At 32.9% G+C, this 23,690-nt stretch overlaps 1 long non-coding RNA gene across 1 annotated transcript; it reads right to left on the reverse strand.

Moving 5' to 3' along the window:
- Positions 1-10,926: 10,926 nt before the first annotated feature.
- Positions 10,927-12,274, reverse strand: LOC147388228 (uncharacterized). Its single transcript, XR_015171419.1, has 2 exons — positions 12,129-12,274; positions 10,927-11,527 (listed from the first exon to the last, which is right to left on the reverse strand). It is a non-coding gene; the product is annotated as an uncharacterized LOC147388228 (long non-coding RNA).
- Positions 12,275-23,690: the final 11,416 nt, after the last annotated feature.

The following is a 23,690-nucleotide window of genomic DNA, read 5'->3' on the forward strand; positions in this document are numbered from 1 at the left end:
AATTGTTTAAAGAGTTAAAATATATAAAAAAAAACAAAAAAAAATTATGTCAATAAAAACTTATCTAGATAAGCATTGTATTAATTATACTATAAGGTATTTAAACTAACTTAATAAAACATATCATACTTGTATTGTTACTCCCATTTCCAACTCTCATACATAGTCTTGCTATACTTGATGATGCATCTAAGACGAAATTTTTGAAGTTATTTCTCCTCTCTGTCTGTTAGACCACCTACATGGATGATTTTCTATGCAACATATCTAACAAACAATTTCTCTGATAATTAAAATCAATATATTCATCAAATGACAGATTGATTTCATTTTATTAAAATGAATTACTATTATAAAAAAATAACAATTTACATAATCATATCCTAGACGTAATCATCATCATCATCATTAATGAAGCCTTGATCATCACCGATATATCCTTTGACAAGTACTCCTTTGATATCCTTCATTTTCCAAATGATAACATCATCATTTTTATCAATTGCATTTTGATGCAACCCTAACTCATTATCTTGGAAAGGTTTTGCATCTTCCGGCTCCATATTGAATAAGTCTCATGGTTGTGTATTTATTACAACATGTCAATCACATTGGGTGGTATCTTTTATATAAAATACATGTTATGCTTGATTTGCAAGAGTGTATGGTTCATTGGTGGTTAAGTTCCATGTAACATTCAAACACTTGAAACCATATTCATCTTAATTGAATACTCCATAGTTTATGACATCCCACCAATGACATTTGAATAGTATGACCCGAGTCCCACCTGGATACTTTAACTCTAAAACATCATTTAAGATGTCATAGTATCCTACATTCCCTGTCACCAAATTTGTGTCCTTAGCGCTTGCAAAATGATGTGTTTCTACAAAAATAAATACTCCACTATTTTGAGTTTTTCTTTTGCTATCTCATTCTTTGATGTGAAATCTAAAGTCATTTACAATGAAGCCCTTTAGAAAACATCACATTATGGGAAGGACCAAGAGTTAACTGATAGATTTGTTCATCTATGTATTCACCATTTAGTCACATTTTTTAAACCTATTAAGATCAAAGAATGAAATTAATACATTTAGAACTATATTAAGTGATTTAATAAATTTTGATAATATTTATCACATACATGATGCTTAAACCACTTAGCGAACTCCTTCACATCTTTTCGTACCACATCCCTAACACTCATGTGATTATAAATGTCTTTAATCATCTGTTTGTGTTGTCTGTACAATAAATTAATCCTTTAATTAGAAATAACTATTAATTATGAATATAAATAAAAAAGATTTAAAATGATTTATCGTATCGAACAAATATTGCAATTTCATCACAGTAACTTAGCACGTACAGGTGAGCTTGTTCTCACTCACTCTGTCCCAACATTTGTGAGATTGCCTTTCTTATAACATGACCATTTTCTTTGAAAATCGATAATTTTTCACTTAAACCATCATTAACAACATCGTTATTATCCACTGGTCTATTGAACCTCGTTTTAATCCCATGCGAGTACCTCGAGTAAAATGTTAACGATTTTTCAGAAAGATACCCTTCAGCAATAGAATCCTTTAGATGGTTTTTATTTTACACATGAATTTAACTTATGCAAGTACCTTTCTATTAGATACATTCACCTATATTGCACTGGTCCGGCCAACTTAGTCTCATTGGTTAAATGAATAGGCAAGTACACTATAATATCAAAGAAAGTCGATGGAAATATCATGTCCATTTTGCAAAATATTAGCTAAATTAGATATTCAAGGCATTCTAACTCTTATGTCCTTAGAATCTTACAACATAATTGTGTGAAGAATGTGGATAAGTCAAGTAAAATCAAACACGCATTCCTAGGCAAGATTCCTCTTAGCGTAAGTGGAATAAATTGTTGCAACAGAACATGACAATCATGACTATTGAGCCTTAAAATCTTGTATTATTTGATTTGAACACATATTGAGCAATTAGATGAACACATATTGTCCTTAATAAGCCTAGTTGATTCAGCTCGATCTCTTCAGATCAAGCATAACACTCCAATAAAGGTGATCGGGAGAATACAAGATCAAAATTGAGAGAGATAACAAGATCGAAAGTAAAAGATCAAAATCGAGAGAGGTTGGTTGAAGGAAAATAGAAACTTAGGAAAAAAGAAAACTTGTTTGGAAAATATAAGAAAAGGAAAAATAAAAGCGGGAAAGTAACTCTATACCAATGGTACCTTTTTCGATCCGTCACTATAGTACTTTACACCAACAGATGTAATTTGACCGTCATTATATATACATTTTCCAATAGTGCTAATTTTTACATTGTAAACATAAATAAGATGTTTTATTTTTTATAGAGGTACTTTAAATTGATTGCTAGCTGTTTTTTAATTATAATTGAATCTCCAACTAACTTGTAAGCCAGCATTGCCTATATAACGGACTTCTCAATTTATATTTACTCAATCAATAGTGGAAGTTAATAATTGTGGAGCATGTGGATTACTTGTTGTGTTGAGCTACGTGGCTCATATCTGACAAAATGGTACTGGGATGAACATTGATCAAATGGAGAAATCAATTACTAAAAGATATTATCATTTTCAAATTTTTGATTGAATAGCACCTTTTCTTGGTGAAGAGAGTTTGCTGGAATATATATTTTAGAGATGTTGTGAGTTGATGAAGCCATAGACAAAATCAATAGATTGGTTTATAATCAATGTTCTTGGCTATAGCATTCTCGATAAAGGTTTTGTAGGTGGTGGATACACTTTTAATTTAGAGATGAGTAAAGCATGGTGTGGGCTGCTGGTATATATGTTGTTAGTCACATAGATATTCTGGTTTTCTTTGCCAAGATGTTATGCTTGAACTGAGCTTTATGCTCCTTGGTTGGCTGATGAACGACTGAAAATTTGTCTAATAATTTGAAGAAGACGAACAATAGAACCCTAGAGGAGTACCTACAGCTCAAATGGCTGCTTCCTCGAAAACAAAAATAAAGACCACCAGGTTGAAAAATGAAGCCTAAACCACCTATAGTTATAACGAAAAAAAATGACTCATCCATGCAACCAATCATACACATCATCAGAAATCATCGATATGGTCTCTAACTTCGCATCTCCATGCCACATTTCCCTCTCCATCCTTAGTGGATCAGGCTTGCCACACTCCGCAATCCCACCACACCAAATAATCTACTATTACAATCCCTGGTCTCTTTCAATTATCTTTTTCGAACAATATCTCTTGGAGGATGTCAAGGTCAGGTAAATCATCAATCCATGTCAATCTTTCAGTATACATCCTTTTTCTCTATTTTTTTTTTCCAATTTTCTTTTTTCCTGCATTGAAAAGAAAAACAAAGACAAATTAAAATGTATCCTATCTTCCTATGAAAGATTAAACTCCAAAACCAAAGGCAAGACAAATTGAGTCTTTAGAAAATTGGGTATTTGTAACATCTCTTTAGGGTTACAATTCCAAGGCTTCAACCATCTATTTAGCCGTTCAATTGATTGAAAAGCCCAAACAGTTTTAGTTTCAAATCAATAGAGATCTTCTAAGGATTAGGCTATACCAATCATCAGTTAGATGGAGACGTTTAAAATGTGGATTGAAGCTACTATTTCCTTCAAAAAGATGTACCATTGTTTGTAACTTTAATTAGGTTTTATTTAAAAAATTGAAAGGCTACTTCTGAAAAAAGGAAATATGCTAAAATGGAAGGAAATTTCAACAGATTCTCTGAATAGATGGATCATAAAACAAGTGCAGTACTGTTAAATAAAACCTCATTTTAAATGGTTAAAATGTATCCTATCTTCAAAGAAGATATTAAAATCCAAAATCAAAGACTTCGGGATCTAATGAATCTCATCTTACCAGCGATTTGAGGGAGAGAGAGGAGTAGCCATTGTTGTGAAAGATCGTCTTTTAATGCCTTTGCTTGAAGTGGCTAGGGATGATGACTCTTTTGAAAATAGGGTATTTATAATCTTGTTTTAGGGTTTCAGTTACAAGGACTCAGCCATCTATTCAATCATACGGCTAATTCACTAGAAGGTTCCCTAGGGAATATCATCCTATTTCATCCGTTCAATTGATTGAAAGTCTTGAATGACTCGATTGACTGAATATCGGCTGGCATGGAAAGTTCTTTCTTTCTTTAATAATTTGTTCGAAAAGAAAATTTAATTTCATGTTTTTAGGATTTTTTTGTGAACATGTATCGTAAGGCTAACATTAAAGTGTATTAAATACATCTTGAAAATTTATTTTCTTTCCAAAAATGCCTTAATAAAAGATTTTACAAAATACATTCAAAGGTGCAATCAATGCACCTTAACAAAACACCAAATAAAATAGGAAAAAACGCTAATGTTGATTGAAATTCCTGGGGATTCTCCAAGAAGATAGATCAAAAACATGTGCTCATCTCTAGATAACCTGAATATTTTTCCTTCCATCTCAGCTACATCTATGAGTTTAGAGAAGTCGTGTCTAAGGTACAATAATAATAGTGAATTTTGTCGTCATTTCGATTATGTCTTGTTACACTTTAAGCAATCATCTCCATCATAGATTTTGATTATGTTTGTTATTTCATTTTTATACAATGTCAAGATTAGATAGTTTTGTTGAAACTGTTATTCTAATCTTTTAATTAGCATCCAAGTGAATGATTTGAGGTTGAATGAGCAATGTGTTATAAGGACGTAGAGTCCATTAAGCACTTTTCTTTTCTTATTCAATTATTAAGAGAGTGTGGTATGAAGTTTTATTAACCCCCCTCCGGTTGTTTTTTTTTATTTGTTTTTTGATAAGCTGAACTTTTAGAGAGAGATCCAATGATTTGACGTATAATGAGCGGTGTGCTGTAAGGACGTAGAGTCGATTAAGCACCTGCTCTTTTGTATAACTCCTTCTCGCCACACCCCCCCCCCCCCCCCACCCCCTTCCTTTGCTTTAGGCTGAAGTTTTAGAGAGTGATTTTTTGCTTACAGATCTGTGACCAAATTTGATCACAATCCAACATTCGTTTAACATATGGCATAAATGATGTCATCAATTAAGGAAAGAATATTTGTCTCTCCTATCGTTGGGTATATTGATTCCCCACGAGAAATATAAGTATTCTAGTTAATTGGGAAAAGGACCCCATTTTCAATTTCTAGAAATATTATTAATGAAGGTTAAGCTTACCTTTTTAGCTGTCATCTCTAACATTCAACACCTTTATCAACAACGTCAAGCTCTAAAAAATTCGACGATAAACAGATTAACAAGTGTTCCACCACCCTGTTTGCTTAGGAATGCTAAACACATTATGCAGTCCATTTTAAACATTCATGAACTTATTCCATCAAAACATGATAAAACCAAAGTCATAAGAAAATGACTCAATCAAAATAAATAAACAAATAGAAAAAATAAAGCACAAGTGAAATCACTTCGACCATTTTTCACTAAATAGTGAAGAGGAGTCAAATTAGTAAATGGGAGATTTTCGAGAAATGGCAATCGCCACCTAGTTTAGGTCTAGGAACCATAAATAACTACAAATAAACATGGATTGGTCCACGGATTAGAGAAATGGGTAAGGAGTTAGATTACGGATTTTAGAAGGTGTTAAGCACTGAACCCGTCCGACCGAGGTGATTGGTCCCTTTTACAATCCAAAATTATCCTATGGTCAACATACAAAGTCTAAAAGTCAAACAAGTATCCAATCATTATGAATCTATATCAGATTTGCTAAACGAATCTTACGGCTAAGATTCTTCCAAGCATCACATGATTTCTCGAATTCCACGCAAAAATAAAAACTTTGGAAATGCCCTCATTTCATCTCATTTTCTAAAATTCACATGGCAATATCTTTCAGTTGAGAATCTAAATATGCAACATTTTTCAAATCGAATAAAACAAAAATTTGTAAAAATCTTCAAATTAGAAAACCATGAAAGTAAAATTTCTAAATTAGCAATTTATAAAGTTTCCAAGTTAAGAAAAATTTTCAAATCTGAAATTTGCAAATATGATGAATTCCCAAATTAGAAATTTATAAAAATGAATTTTTTAAAATAGAGAATAACAAATATATGATGAGTTCCAACTTAGAAATTTGCAAAATATGAATTTTTCAAAATAGAATGCTTCAAAATATTGAATTTCCGAATTAGAAAATCACAAATTTCTATGAGCGTGAAATTTTTAAATATGAAAATGTAAAATCTTCTAATTTGGAAAATTATTTAAATGTTAAAATTCTAAATTAAAAATTTATGAATATATAATTTCCAAAAATGGAAAATCATGCATTTTCATATTAGAAAGTTTGAAATATGAATCTTCCAACAATTTGCAAATATAACTTCCCAAAAGAAGAATTTTATGAACATGGAGTCCTAAATTATAAAATTATGAATTTACAACAAGTCACCAAGATGGAAATTTAAAAAATAACAATAAAAAAAAACATTCACGTTATTATTCTTACCACATTGGAGATTGACAAATATTAATGCATACAAAATTTCCAAATTTGAAGAAATATACACATTCATCCAATTCTGAAATTACCCAAGCTGGTATGCATACATAATTTTTGATTTTTCCAAAAAAGCAATTATCATTCACCGACCTGCATATTCATCAAGTTAGGAAATGAATTATGACATGGAATAATTTTCAACTCATCACAAATTCATCGTAAAAATATATTATTCAACCCTAAAATAATGCAAGGAGTTTGAATATCATCATAAGTCATACAAATCCAATCTGAGCAAAAGGATCGTAACATTTTAACAAAAACAAATCTCATAATCCTACTAACATAAAAATAAATAAATAAAAGAGATGCACACAAATTATTCTCCTAATCCTATTAATTTGCAACAAGTAAATATAAAGAAATATGTATCTCCCATATGGTGAGTTATTTGAAACACGATAAAATATTATATAGCGTTGCAATTCCAAAGAGGAAAATAATCTTTTTCATAATAAACTTTATGAGGATCATGATGCCAAAAATTAACGTGAGATGCCAATGAGGGGCAGATTTAACACGCTAAAGTACAGAAAAATAATGAATTTTCCATGTGGAATAAGGAAAGAAAGAAGAGAACAAAAAATAAAAGAGATTCCTTCAGGTATGACCAAAAGAATTGTGAGTATTCATTGCTGTGGAGATGCAAGATATGAGGACAGAGAGAAACGTTCTTATAGGTGCTGTAGTAGTGAGTCTAACAGATTGGGCAGAACGTGGTGTGGTTGTAACAGTGGTTCTGGGCAGAGAGAGCCGGAGGCATTGCTGCTGGTATGTGAGGGAGATGAAGACAGGGAGAGGGAGTTGTGGAGGGGGTAGTACATCGGCTATGGTGATGAGGTGGAGGAAGGGGACGTTGCATTGAGTTATGGAGATGAAGGCTGAGAGAAGTAACTGTGCTAGGAGGTGAAGAAAATGAAGGCAGAGAGAAGTGGTTAACCATGTGAGGAGAGAGAGAGAGAGTGGTTCGTTCCCATAGAATGAGATGGAAATAGGATGTTTAAAACATGATTAAAATGGCTTTAATAGGTAAAACGGTTTAATACTGTTTTTAAATAGAAACGGCTTTAATAGGTAAAACGGTTTAATACTGTCTTTAATTAGAAATGGCTTAATGCCGTTTTAAATATTTGTTCCTATTTTGCAATTTTTTTGTAGTGATGCATGCACATAACATCTATCGAATCAATTGATAAGTTCCCTTTTTCTTTGCTGTGTTATTTCAAGATATGATGCCAGATATATATATCACAATTAGTGACTAATTTAGACATTTTAAACATAAATACGATCTATTATGTTTTAAACATTGAATGAAATTCTCAATTTATATTTACTCAATCAATAGTGGAAGTTAATAACTGTGGAGCATGTGGATTATTTGTAGTTTTGAGCTATGTGGCCCATATCTGACAAAATGGTACCAGGATGAACATTGATCAAATGGAGAAATCAGTTACTATACGATATTATCTTTTTCGAATTTTCGATTGAATAGCACCTTTTCTTGGGGAAGAGAGTTGGCAGAATTTTAAAGTCAAAGTCTGAGAAGAATAGGTGGTGTTGATGATAAACATATTTTAGTGACGTTGTGAGTTGAGGAAGCCACAGATGACATCAATAGATTGGTTTATAATCAATGTTGAATGCTGTAGCATTGTCGATCCAGGTTTGGCAGGTGGTGGATACACTTTTAATTCAGAGACAAGTAAGGCGTGGTGTGGGCAGCTGGTATATTTGTTTTTAGTCACATGGATATTCTGATTTTCTATGCCAAGTTGTAATGCTTCAATCAAGCTCTATGCTCCTTGGTTGGCTGATGAACGAGTGAAAATTTGTCTAATAATTTGGAAGACCTAATACTGGTCCTAATTCCCTATTTCATCCTAAAACACTCTTGTACAAAAAGTTTTATTGATGCATTCTCTTGCATGCTTGGCCAAAAATAATCATAGCATTATTTGAACATTAAATGTAGTCCATCATTTCTTTCATCATAAGCTTGCTTTATTCGATTTATGTTGCTCTCCCTTCCTGGCATTCTCTTCTACATATGCAAATCAATGCTGTAAAGACTGATTCTTGATGGGGAACACTTTATTTACATCTGCAAATTCAGTCTTCTCCTGAAATGCAAGATTCATACAGATTTGTCCCTGAACATCATGGAGTCTTTCCTTGGAAATCATTTTTCTGCTCTCAATCCTCCCAAACCTTCCCCTATTCCACACTTTTTTCACCGTTTTGACATTTTTAACGTAGTAGTACCCTATACATAGACAACATCCACATCCTAAGCTTTAGCATGCAATCAGTTCTCCGACATAAGCAGGCGCAATTGATAGGAGACCCAATTGCACTGATTAAGTCATCCATTAACGAATGCACTGATAGTATTAAAATCGCCAAACACCACCCACTGATTGTAATTAGTCTTTTAACCTTCTCAAATCAGCCCACAATGAAGATCTATACATACCCAAGTTTGCAGCATAAACAAATGATGTTTCAAATTGAAAATATCCAGGAGGCGACAGCAGGAACATTAACAAATCACTAATTAGACTGAAAAGCCATTACAAACCTGAACTAGAGTCATCACATGGATTGGGTCCATCAATTAAACCTCGAAACTTATGAATTCCTATATTGATCTCCCTATATTTGAATATTTCAGCCTTATCGCGTTCCATGCTGAAAGAGATATATTGAATTGGACTGTAGACTTTTTCCAGACCTTCCGTCCTTTTCCTTTACCTTTTCCCTTAGAATTAGAAGAAGGCGAGTTAGTTTTTGTAACGAGCTTGCTTATTTAATTAGAGATCTAGGAAGACAAGTCCTAATATGACTCGAACTTCGGCTAATCAACCTTTCTCCACAACTCCCATATTAGCCAATGATAAGAAACTCCCATCTTCTTCAAAATTGATCATATAAAAATATTCCATCCCTCTCTAATGGTCAATCTTCTCCATGTTTTCCCTGGGGTAACCAAATTCCTTCTCACCCGTTCACTTCACCTAACTAAATTTCCATTATCATCTTGACACAAATTAAGTGACCTCAATTGGCTTAAGTCTAATTGGAAGGGACCAATCCTATTGGAAACCAATTGAATATCTGAAATTTTAGCGATTAAACTCTGTATCTCGTGCCTCTAAATGGAACATGATCATGCTCACCTCTTTAAGCTCCCATCTTGAAGCCTCTAAGTCCCCTATTATCAAGCCTTCATTGGCCCAATAAAAACCCAAGTTCCATTGGAAGGGCTATTGAGCCTAGTGCTTCCACGTCCCTTTGTCATTCTTAACTTCACATGAATTTAGAATTTTTCATCATCCTCTACTTTCATTATGCTTTTGGATTGAACTACTTGTTCGCTTTGTAGACTTTTTTCTCCATCATTCTATCAGAATTTTTTTATTCCAATGTCGAAACTTCTATCGAACAAGAGCACATCATCTTCTTAGGAGGCATGAGATACACAAGCTCATTAGATATCTATAAAAGGATAATATTTTAATTGTTACCATAACAGTCCCTATATTCATGCAATCACAGTCGGTAACAACCCCTGATTTAAGTAATCACAGACCATTCAGCCTTCTGTAATCTTTCCTTTTCTATCATTGTAAAAATTATAAATATACATAGAATCAACTGAAGAACGGATGTCATGTCTATGATGAGGGAAGATATCACAGTTAGGTGGATGATGTCGTACGATGTATCTATTGAGTCAATGCTTGATCTAAAATAAATTTGGAGGGCAATATAATTAGAGAATAACTATGACAGATTAGTTTCATGAACCCAAATTACCTTATGAAGGTAAGCAAACACTATCAAGTAGTAATAATAAATTAGATAAAAATGGTATTCTAAACAGATAACAAATCATCTTCCATCATCTTTTTCCGCAATTAATTTCCATGATCAAACAAAAGACTTAGAAATTCAACAAACTGTCATCTCTACAAATATTCCCTCAAGTCTAATCTCAATTCTAAATACATCAATCAAAATAAAAATTCATAGATTATAAGTCACTTTAAGTCATTGAGAAAGTTCTGCGTCAAACTTACGAAATTAATTGATAATTGTCTTCTTCTTTTCTTTGTTTTCTCAAGATATTTTGCACGACATCATAGTTCATGCCTGGATATTTTAAGAATGGGTAAGGGATTTCCTGCATCTCTTGAGGAGTGTTCAGTGGGAAGTAATGTGTTCACAGAGGGAAATTTTGTAACTTATTCTCTAGATTCTTTACCTATGGAATCATAATAACTGTTGAATATTTGGGTCAGTAGAAGACACACCAAGAAAATAAAACATATTGCGTTGGTGTTTTAGCAACAAAAGAAAAAAAGTTCTTAAAGACTTATTTATATCCATTAACAACCATACAACGGAGAATTGCACCTGTTTTGACGATGCAAATGAACTTCCATTTACAAGATTCGGTTTGGGAAATTTTTGTAGTGGCACATACAAAGAAAAACATAAAAATGAGATCCAATTTTAGAAATAATATTAAGAAGACTAACAACATAACCCTAGAGGAGCTCCTACAGCTCTCATGGCTGCTTCCATGAAAACCAAAAGAAAGACCACCAGTTTCAAAAATCAGGCCTAAACCACCATCGTTATAACGGAAAACGACGACTCATCCATGCAACCAATCTAACACGTCATTAGATGTCATAGAGATGGTCTCTAACTTCGCATCTCGACGCCAAATTTCTCTCTCCATGCATCCTTAGTGGATCTGGCTTGCCACACTCCGCAATCCCACCTCACCAAATAATCTACTATTACAATCCCTGGTCTCTGTGAATTGTCTTTTTTCAGCAATCTCTCTTGGTGGATGTCAAGGCCAGGTAAATCATTGATCCATGTCAATCTTTGAGTAAACATCCTTTTTCCTTTTTTCCAATTTTCTTTTTTCCTGCATTGATCAGAAAAAGAAAGAAATATAAAAACGTATCCTATCTTCCTACAAGAAATTAAACTCTTAAATCAAAAGCTTTGGCCTTTGAGATGTTAAGAATTCTCACCCTAACTAAAAAATCAAAGGCGAGACAAATAGAGTCTTTCGAAAATTGGGCATTTGTATGACATCTTTTTAGGGTTACTGCTCTAAGGCTTGAACCATCTATTCAGCCATTCAATTGATTGAAAACCTCAAACAGTTCTAGTTTCAGATCAATAGAGATCTTCTAAGGATTAGGCTATACAACTTGTTTTGCAATCCCTCAAATCTCGACCATAAGTTTGATGGAGACCTTTCCAATGTGGGTTGAAGCTAGTATTTCCTTAAAAAAGATGTACTACTGGTTGGAACATTATATAGGTTTTATTTAAAAAATTGAAAGGTTACTTCTAAAATAAGGAAATTTCAACGGATTCTCCGAGTAGATGGATCATAAAACATGTGCAGTAGTGTTAAATAAAATCTCATTTTAAATGGTTAAAATGTATCCTATCTTCAAACAAGAGATTAAACTCCAAAATCAAATACTTCGGGATTCAATGGAGTTTCATCTTACCAGCGATCTGAGGGAGAGATAGGAGTAGCCATTGTTGTCAAAGATCGCCTTTCCATGACTTTGCTTGAAGCGGCTAGTGAGGATGAGTCTTTAGAAAAAAGGGTATTTATTATCTTGTTTTAGGGTTTCAGTTACAAGGATTCAGCCATCTGTTCAATCGTACAGCTAATTCACTAGAAGGTTCCCTAGGGAATATCGTCCTATTTTGTCCGTTTGATTGATTGAAAGCCTTGAATTACTCGATTGATTGAATAGCGGCTGATATGGAAAGTTCTTTCTTCCTCTAATAATTTCTTCGAAAAGAAAATTTAATTTGGTGTTTTTATGATGGTTTTCTTAACATGTATCGTAACGCTCAGGTTAGAGTGGATTAAATACACTTTCAAAATTTATTTTCTTACCCAAAATACCTTCAAAGGCGTATTTAATGCCCCTTAAAAAAATACCAAATAAAATAGGAAAAAACGCTAATGTTGAAGGAAATTCCTAGGGATTCTCTAAGAAGATAGATCAGAAACATGTGCTCATCTCTAGATAACCTGAATATTTTTCCATCCATCTCAGCTACATGTTTGAGTTTAGAAAAGTCCTTTCAATGGTACAATAATAATAGTTAATTTTGTCGTCATTTCGATTATATATCTTGTAACACTTTAGCAATCATCGCCAGCATAGAGTTTTGAATATGTTTTCTGTTTCATTTTGATACAATGTCAAGCTCAGATAGTTATGTTGAAACAGTAATTCTAATCTTTTAATTATCATCTACGAGAAAGTTTTGACGTTGAATCAACGATGTGTTATAGGGACGTAGAGTCGATTAAGCACTTGTTCTTTACTTATTCATTTATTAAGAGAGTGTGGTATAAAGTTTTTTTACCCCCCTCCCCCCACCTTTTTTTGATAGGCAGAAGTTTTAAAGAGAGATCAAATTCACTCACAAATAATATGACATTGAATAAGAGATTTGTTATAAGGACATACAGTCAATTAAGCACTTGTTCTTTTGTTATTAATTTTTTAAGAGAGTGAGGTATAAAGTTTTACTACACCCTCCCCTTTTTTTTATAAGCTGAAGTTTTAGACAGAGATCAAAATCGTTCACAAATGATTTGACATTGAATGAGCGATTTGTTATAAGGACGTATTGTCAATTAAGCACTTGTTCTTTTCTTATTCATTCACTAAGAGAGTGGTATAATGTTTTATTACCCCCTCCCCCTCACCCCCATTTGATCAAAATCCAACATTTGTTTGACATATAGCATAAATGACATCATCAATTAAGGAAAGAATATTTCTCTCTATTGTCGTTGGGTATATTGATTCCCCATGAGAAATATAAATACTCTATTTAATCGGAAAAAAAAGGACCTTTTTTGCAAAAGCCAGAAATATCATTAATGAAGGTTAAGCTTACCTCTTTACCTATCATCTCTAACATTCAACACCTTTATCAACGACATCAAGGCCTAAAAAATTCGACGATAAACCAATGAAGAAGTGTTCCACCACCCAGTTTGCTTAGGAATGCTAAATATATTATGCAGACCATTTTAAACATTCATTACCTTATGCCATCAAAACACGATACAACTAGAGTGATAAGAAAGTGGCTCAATCCAAAAAAGAAAACAAATAGAAAAAAACCAAACACAAGATGTAATCACATAAAGAAAACAGAGAGATTTTAGGTGGTTCCCTCTAGATTGTGGTACATCCACAGATCACAGTAATCCCACAATGAAGAAAAAAAACTTGCAGTTAGAAATTACACCCTTTCACCAAAATGAGAAATTTAAATACCCAAGAAATCTAACTAGGGTTTTACATAATATTACTGAATTATGAAAATACACTTGGGAAAATTTCTTTCAGGGGCCTTTGGCCTGCATCAAACCCCCCAAAATTACCTAAAATTACCTACGCCTCGCATAGGCCTTCTCTTCCTAGTGCTGCTGCAAACTGTTCAAAGAGTTAAAATATATTAAAAAAAAACAAAAAAAATATGTCAATAAAAACTTATCTCGATAAGCATTGTAGTAATGATACTTAAAGATATTTAAACTAACTTAATAAAACATATCATACTTGTATTGCTACTCCCATTTCCAACTCTCATACATAGTTTTGCTATACTAGATGATGCATCTAAGACTAAATTTGAGAAGTTATTTCTCCCCTCTGTCTATTAGACCACCTACTTGGATGATTTTCTACGCAACATATCTAACAAACAATTTCTCAGATAATTAAAATCAATATATTTATCAAATGACAGATTGATTTCATTTTATTAAAATGAACTACTATTATAAAAAAATAACAATTTACATAATCATATGCTAGACGTAATCATCATCATCATCATTAATGAAGCCTTGATCATCACCGATATATCCTTTGACAAGTACTCCTTTGATATCCTTCATTTTCCAAATGATAACATCATCATTTTTATCAATTGCATTTTGATGCAACCCTAACTCATTATCTTGGAAAGGTTTTGCATCTTCCGGCTCCATATTGTATAAGTCTCATGGTTGTGTATTTATTACAACACGCCAATCACAATTGGTGGTATCTTTTATATAAAATACATGTTATGCTTGATTTGCAAGAGTGTATGGTTCATAGGTGGTTAAGTTCCATGTAACATTCGAACACTTGAAACCATATTCATATTGCTTGAATACCCCACAGTTTATGACATCCCACCAATGACATTTGAATAGTATGACCCGATTCCCACCTGGATACTTCAACTCTAAAACATCATTAAAGATGCCATAGTATCCTACATTACCTGTCACCAAATTAGTGTCCTTAGCACTTGCAAAATGATGTGTTTCTACAAAGATGAATACTCCACTATTTTGAGTTTTTCTTTGGCTATCTCATTCTTTGGTGTGAAATCTAAAGTCATTTACAATGAAGCCCTTTAAAAAAATCACATTATGGGAAGGACCAAGAGTTAACTGATAGATTTGTTCATCTATGTATTAACCATTTAGTCGCATTTGTCAAACGTATTTAGATCAAAGAATGAAATTAATACATTTGGAACTATATTTAAGTGGTTTAATAAATTTTGATAATATTTATCAGATACATGATGCTTAAACCACTTAGCGAACTCCTTCACATATTTTCGTACCACATCCCTAACATTCATGTGATTATAAATGTCTTTAATCATCTGTTTGTGTTGTCTGTAAAATAATTTATTCCTTTAATTAGAGACAACTATTAATTATGAATATAAATAAAAAAGATTTAAAATGATTTATCTTATCGAACAAATATAGCAATTTCATCGCAGTTGCTTAGCACGTACAGGCGAGCTTGTTCTCACTCACTCTGTCCCAACATTTTTGAGATTGCCTTTCTTATAACATGACCATTTTCTTTGAAAATAAATAATTTTTCACTTAAACCATCATTAACAACATCGTTATTATACATTGGCCTATTGAATCTCGTTTCAATCCCATGCGAGTACCTCGAGTAAAATGTCAACGATTTTTCAGAAAAATACCCTTCAGCAATAGAATCCTTTAAATGGTTTTTATTTTACACATATGACTTTAGCTTATGCAAGTACCTTTCTATTAGATACATCCACCTATATTGCACTGGTCCGACAAACTTAGTCTCATTGGTTAAATGAATAGGCAAGTACACTATAATATCAAAGAAAGTTGATGGAAATATCATCTCCATTTTGCAAAATATTAGCTAAATTAGATATTCAAGGCATTCTTACTCTTATGTCCTTAGAAATTTACGACATAATTGTGTAAATAATGTGGACAAGTCAATCAAAATCAAACATGCATTCCTAGGCAAGATTCCTCTTAGCGTAAGTGGAATAAATTGTTGCAACAGAACATGACAATCATGACTCTTGAGCTTTAATATCTTGCATTATTTGATTTGAACACATATTGTGCAATTAGATGAATAACTATTTAGTACTTTTACATCCTTCAAGTATTCAAAAAACTTTTTTTTTCTCAACTAAAACCATTGTATAACATGCATGTGGTAGTAACAATTTTCCCCCATTCAATATCGGGTGAAGTTCTTTTCTTATACCCATTAAAATATTGTCCCTAATAAGCCTAACAATGATTACAAATCTTTTCACTTCCTCTACTATTCAACTATCTCTAACGATTTTGTTAAAAGAATCAACTGAAAAGAAGTAATCCTTGTAAGAGTTAAAACTTCGTCCTTAATAAGCCTAGTTGATTTAGCTCGATCCCTTCAGATCAAACATAACACTCCAAAAGAGGAGATCGGGAGAATACAAGATCAAAATTGAAAGAGATAACGAGATCGAAAGTAAAAGATCGAAATCGAGAGAGGTTGGTTGAAGGAAAATAGGACCTTAGGAAAAAAGAAAACTTGTTTGGAAAATATAAGAAAAGGAAAAATAAAAGCGGGAAAGTAACTCTACACCAATGGTACCTTTTTCGATCCGTCACTATAATACTTTACACCAACAGATGTAATTTGACCGTCACTATATATACATTTTCCAATAGTGCTAATTTTTACATTGTAAACATAAATAAGATCTATTATTTTTTATAGAGGTACTTTAAATTGATTGCTTGTTGTTTTTTAATTATAACAGAATCTCCAACTAACTTGTAAGCCAACATTGCCTATATAACGGACTTCTCAATTTATATTTACTCAATCAATAGTGGAAGTTAATAATTGTGGAGCATGTGGATTACTTGTCGTGTTGAGCTACGTGGCTCATATCTGACAAAATGGTACTGGGATGAACATTGATCAAATGGAGAAATCAATTACTAAAAGATATTATCATTTTCAAATTTTTGATTGAATAGCACCTTTTCTTGGTGAAGAGAGTTTCCAAGACACATATTTTAGAGATCTTGTGAGTTGAGGAAGCCATAGACAAAATCAATAGATTGGTTTATAATCATTGTTCATGGCTGTAGCTTTGTCGATAAAGGTTTTGCAGGTGGGGGATACACTTTTAATTTAGGGATGAGTAAAGTGTGGTGTGGGCTGCTGGTATATATGTTGTTAGTCACATAGATATTCTGGTTTTCTTCGCCAAGATGTTATGCTTGAATTGAGCTCTATGCTCCTTGGTTGGCTGATGAACGAGTGAAAATTTGTCTAATAATTTGAAAGACCTAATACTGGTCCTAATTTTCTATTTCATCCTAAACACTCTTGTACAAAAAGTTTTATTGATGCATTCTCTTGCTTGCTTGGCAAAAAATAATCATAGCTCCCATTATTTGAACATTAACTGTAGTCGATCGCCTCTTGCATCATAAGCTGGCTTTCTTCAATTTATGTTGCTCTCCCTCCTTGGCATTCTCTTCTACCTATGCAGATCAACACTACAAAGACCGATTCCTCGATGGGGAACACTTAATTTACCTCTGCAAATTCAGTCTTCTCCTAAAATGCAAGACTCGAACTTAGAGAATTCATACGGATTTACCTCTGCAAATTCAGTCTTCTCCTAAAATGCAAGACTCGAACTTAGAGAATTCATACGGATTTGCCCCTAACTATCATGGAATCTTTCCTTGGCCTGCTCTCAATCCTCCCAAACCTTCCCGTATTCCAAGCTTTTCTTGCCATTTGGACATTTTTAACATAGTACTACCCTATACATAAAGTTACCTCCAACATCCACATCCTAAGCCTTAGCAATCACTTCTCCAACAAGTAAATAACAAAAGTAGCCCTGCGAAACCGAAATAGGCAGGCACAATTGATAGGAGACCCAATTCCACTGATTAAATCATCCATTAACGAATGCACTGATAGTATTAAAATCGCCTAACATCACCCACTGATCGTAAGTAGTCTCTTAAGTAAACGACTGCATGAACATTAATAAATCATTTAATTGAAAATATCAAGGAGGCGACGGCATGAACATTAATAAATCATTTAATTAGACTCGGACACCTTTTTAAACCTGAACTGGAGTCATTACATGGATTGGCTCCATAAATTATACCTCGAAACTTATGAATTCCTTTATTGATCTCCCTATATTTGAATATTTCAGCTTGATCACGTTCCACGCTAAAAAGATTTATCGAATTAGACTGAAGACTTTTTCCAGACCTTCTGTCCTTTTCCTTTTCTTTTTCCATTAGAATTAGAAGAAGGGGAGTTATTTTTTGAAACGGGCTAGCTTATTTAATTAGAGATCTAGGAAGACAAGTCCTTATAAGACTCCAACTTCAACTGATCAGCCTTTCTTGACATCTCCCGTATTAGCTGATGATAAGAAACCCCCTTCTTCTTCAAAATTGATCGTATAAAAATCTTCCATCTCTCTCTAATGGTCTATCTGCTCCACGTTTACACTGTGGTAACCAAATTCCTTCTCACCTTTTCACTTCTCCTAACTAAATTTCCATTATCATCTTAACACAACTTAAGTGACCTCAATTGGCTTAAGTCTAATTGGTAGAGACCAATCCTATTGGAAACCAATTGAATATCTGAAATTTTAGCGATTAAACTCTGTATCTCGTGCCTCTAAATGGCACATGATCATGCTCACCTCTTTAAGCTCCCATCATGAAGCCTCTAGATCCCCTATTATCAAGCCTCATTGGCCCAATAAAAACTCATGTTCCATTGGAAGGGCTATTGAGCCTAGTGCTTCCACGTCCCTTCGTTATTCTTCACTTCACATGAATTTAGAATTTTTCATCATCCTCTATTTTCATTATGCTTTTGCATTGAACTACTTGTTCGCTTTGTAGACTTTTTTCTCCATCATTCTATCAGAATTTTTTTATTCTAGTGTCGAAACTTCTATTGAACAATAGTACATCATCTTATAAGGAGGCATGAGATACACCAACTCATTAATCATTAGCAGTGTGTCTCATCACAATGTGTGTGGTAAGACACAGTTTTGGATGTTTAGATGACTTGGGTAAATTACCATTTACAATTTTCTATTTATGTGTACAGTATAAAATAAGGCTTAACTAAGATCAATTAATTTGGAAATTTCTTCGTCAATTTTCCATTTTTTTGACACATAAAATATTTCTTTTTAAACCTAAGTACAATCATGTAAGATATTGAAATTTTAATTGAATTCATTTTTTCTTTATAAGTGAATTGTATTCTGCATTGATAACTTGGTGGATCACCTGCTTATTGAGGGTGCATGTTTGTGATTACGTATATCTCCTTTTATTAATATAATTGGCATCTATTATTCGTAAGGGATAATAAAAGATATATAATTGTCTAATAGATATCTATAGAAGGATAATATTTACATTGTTACCATAACAGTCCCTATATTTATGCAATCACAGTTGGTAACAATCCTTGATTTAAGTAATGACAGCCTATTCAACCTTATGTAATCTTCCCTTTTTTATTGTTATAAAATTATAAATATACGTAGAATCAACCCAAGAACGGATGTCATGTCTATGATGAGGGAAGATATCATGGTTAGGTGGATGATATCATACAATCTATCTACTTAGTCAATGCTTGATCTAAAATAAATTAGGAGGGCAATATAATTAGAGTATAACTATTACTGGTTAGTTTCATGAACCCTAATTACCTTGTGAATGTAAGCAAACACTATCAAGAAGTTATATTTGAAATCCACTTGACCCGGCCGTCCACTAAATAGCGAATAGGGGTCCGATTCATAAAATTGGGGATTTTTAAAGAATAGGGAGACATCACCTAGTTTAGGTCTAGGAACCATAGATAACTCCAAAATGAATCAGGTTGGTTCACGAATAATGGGTAAGGGGTCAGATTATGGGTTTCGGAAGGTACTAGGCACCAAACCCGCCTGAGGAAGATGATCAGTCTCTACTATGATCCAAAAATATCCTACGATCAACATTCAAAAACTAAAAGTCAAACTAGCGTCCAATATTCATCAAATTGCATCAGATTTTCTAAACAAATCTTACGGCTAAAGTAATTACATGATTTCTCAAATTTCGAATAGTAGAATCCCACGATTTAATAAGGCTTACGTGGCACCAAAAATTAATGAATCAATTCAGTTATATTTTGAAAAGCATGAAATCGATTTTTAATGCCATGTATAGAAAATTTGTGAATTGATTCATTGACAACATTTATAAAAATAATCCGATTTTAAACTTCCTATGTGCACAAAAAAAAAAATTCGATGAATTAGCTCACACATTTTAATCAAACAAACTTGTTTTTTTTTTGTTTGAATCACCACATGCACCAAAATCAATGAGTTAACTCACACATTATTAATAAAAAAATTTTGATTTTTTGAATCGCCACGTGTACTAAAATCAGTGAGTTAATCCACAAATTATTAATCAAAGAAACTTGGTATTTTGAATTGTTACATGCACCAAAATCAGTGAGTTAATTCACATGCCAAATTTCAGATAAAATTTCAGATACAAAAATCAGTGAGTCGACTCACATGTCCATTTCATAAAAAATTTTAATTTTAAACTTCCAATGTACACAAAATCAACGAGTCGACCCACATGCCCACTTCATAAAAAAATTTAATTTTAAACTTCCAATGTACACAAAATCGGTGAGTCAACTCGACAATTTTGATCAAAGAAATTTTTATTTTTTAACTCACCACGTGTGCAAAAATTAATGAATTACCCCATACATTTCGCAAAATCAAAGATTTGGCCCATTAACATCACAAAATAAGTAAATCAATCCGATAATATTAATAATCAATGGGTTTATCCATTAATATCCCAAAATCAATTAATCGATTCAATTAAAAATCAATCAATGAATTGATTTGTTAACATCACAAAATCAATGAGTCAATCTAATTGAAAATCAATGAGCCGACTCTTTAATTTTGTATGAAATTAACTCGATCGATCTATCAACATTAAAATCAATGAATTGATCCACTACTACTTTGAAAACACAAAGATTACTATTAGTGCTACGTATACCAAAAAAATCGATGAATCGATTTGGATACATAAAAAAATGAAATTAAGAAAATAAAAAAGTAAAAAAAGTAAAAAAGAAAAATTATCTTCGTCGAATAATTTTGGATGCATGGATTCCTCCAAAAAGACTTCGAAATAGCTTATGAGTTGTACCTTGCGGGTCAATGTGGCTGCAAGGTATTAGTGCCACGTATACCAAAAAAAATTGATGAATCGATTCAGATACATAAAAAAATGAAATCAAGAAAATAAAAAATAAAAGAAAAAAGTAAAAAAGAAAAATTACCTTCGTCAAATAATTTCGGATGCATGGATTCCTTCAAAAAGACCTCGAAATAATTTATGAGTTGTGCAATGCGGTTCAATGTGGCTACGAGGTATACCAAAGAGAGATAATAATAAATAAAAATGTGATTATGATTATGGTTGTTGTTGTGGGAGTTAGGGACCTTGTGAAGAGTAAGGAGAGCAGAGAGAGGTGTCCAAGAGCAAAGAGAGTATGACTGCTAATTTTAATAGTGATGGGTGCCACAAGGTTTAATGGCAGATGACCTGATAAAGGTGTTAGAGAAGACTTTAGTGGCAACTAATGTGGTGCGAGTGTGGCTGTTGGAGAAGATGGTTAATGGTAGAAAACGTGATGAAGCTATGACTGCGGCGATGAGGTTTAATGGCGTGAGATTGCTAGTTTTTAATGGTAAAGAAAGGGAGAGTTGCAAGGAAACTTGAGGATGATAGAGTAGAAGATGTGGCTGTCGTTAATGGAGGAGAGGCTGCTGCTCTTTAATGGTGAAAAAAGTTAGACTTGAGAAGAATGGTGTGAGGTTGCTGTTTTTTTTTTTAACAGACATGGTATGGGCTGCTGTGGGACTGTTATAAACACTGATGAAGGTGAGGCTTCTGTTCTTTAAAGGTGAAGAAAGTGAGACTTGAGGATGATGGAGAATAGTGTGAGGTTGCTGTTTTATTTTTTTCTAATGGAGGTTAGGGCTGTTGTAGGTTCTTTTTCTTTTTATGGAAAAAGAAGGTGGACTGCAGGTTGTTTTTCTCTATGGAAGGCAGCCAAAAAAGCATTGATGGAGAAGAAGCTCAAATTTCTTTGTGAAGCGCAGATAAAACGTGAGAGAGTTGAGATGAAGTTGCAGGTTTTTTTTGTTTTTTTTTTTTTTTTTTGAAAGGCAATCTCTCAAAAAAAACGTCCCCCTTCCAATGGTGGCTTCAACTGCTGCTTTATGGTGGTTCTCCTATTGTGTGAGAGTGGGGAGAGATGAGAGAGAATCGAGAGAGAGTGGAGATGGGAGAGTGGGTGGTTATGAGAAGGGGCTAGAGACGTTAGAGAGAGAGGTAGATGAAGACGTAGGTTCAAGGCAACCTTTATTATTTTTTATTACTATTATTTTTTCTTTCAATCTTTCTTTTAAGAGAATGGGAGAGGGATCCCACGCTACTTGTTTCACTAATGGTCCCTTGTCGATGAGTTGTCATTGGTCGATAATTTGATTTTGATTCCAATTGGTTGATTTCAATTAAATTTTTTATTCGAGTCCACATTTTGATTTGAATTTGAATTTGATATTTTAAATTTAAATTTGTATTAGATTTTAAATTTTGATGGTTTAATTAAGATTTAATTTCAATTTGGTTTTATCGATTGAATTCGATTTTGGATTTTGATTTAGATTATAATTTATTGGTTGTTTTTTTTGTTTTTTTTTAATTTGATGTTGCGTTTTAATTGGTTAACTTAATTTTAATTTTGCATTTTAATTTGATTTTCAGTTAGATTATAATTTGATTTTCGATTTGAATTTAATTTGAATTTTAAATTGGTTTCTTGATTTAATTTTGGTTTAATTTTCGATTTGAATCTTATCTTGATTTTCGGTTTGAATTTGATTTAAATTTTAAATTGGTTTCTTGGTTAAATTTTAGTTTGATTTTCTATTTGAATTTTATTTTCCTACGGATCAGGGTCTCTATGTTAGAGTTGGATATTGAGGGGCATTTTGGTCATTTTTTCTCCATTTCTCTGTTTTCATTCATTTGGGTCCCGTTAGACTCGAAATCACATTCTGAGTGCAATGGAGTTACTTTCAAGATTTTTCAGAGGTTTGAAATATATGAGGGGTATTTTCGTCATTTTGCTGATTTTTACAAATTTTAGTGCGAGGTTTATTTCAGTCTCTGTCTGATTATTTCTAAGTCTCAAAGTCATATTTTCCTAGCATAGCGAAGTCTCAAAGTTATCGAACTGTGTATCGAACCTAAGTGGGCGTAAATTTCAATGTTTAGTCGTGACGAGTTGGATTACTAAAAAAAAAACTAAAAATAGAAGGAATCAAGAATAGTACTCATAAGCCTTCGACTTCTTTATACTCATTATTAGGAATCCACAATAATCCGGTGATGAATTGTCGAATTAGGTAGATGAAAAATGGGGTGCCTTCAATAATAAATTAGACAAAAATGGAATTCTAAACACATAACAAATCATCTTCCTTCATCTCTTCCCCCAATTAATTTCCATGATCAAACAAAAGGCCTAGAAATACAACCAACTGTCATCTCTACAAAA

Source organism: Akebia trifoliata, chromosome 13, assembly GCF_017979445.1.
Source record: "Akebia trifoliata isolate Shusen 1 chromosome 13, ASM1797944v1, whole genome shotgun sequence".
NCBI classification, from domain to species: Eukaryota; Viridiplantae; Streptophyta; class Magnoliopsida; order Ranunculales; family Lardizabalaceae; genus Akebia; species Akebia trifoliata.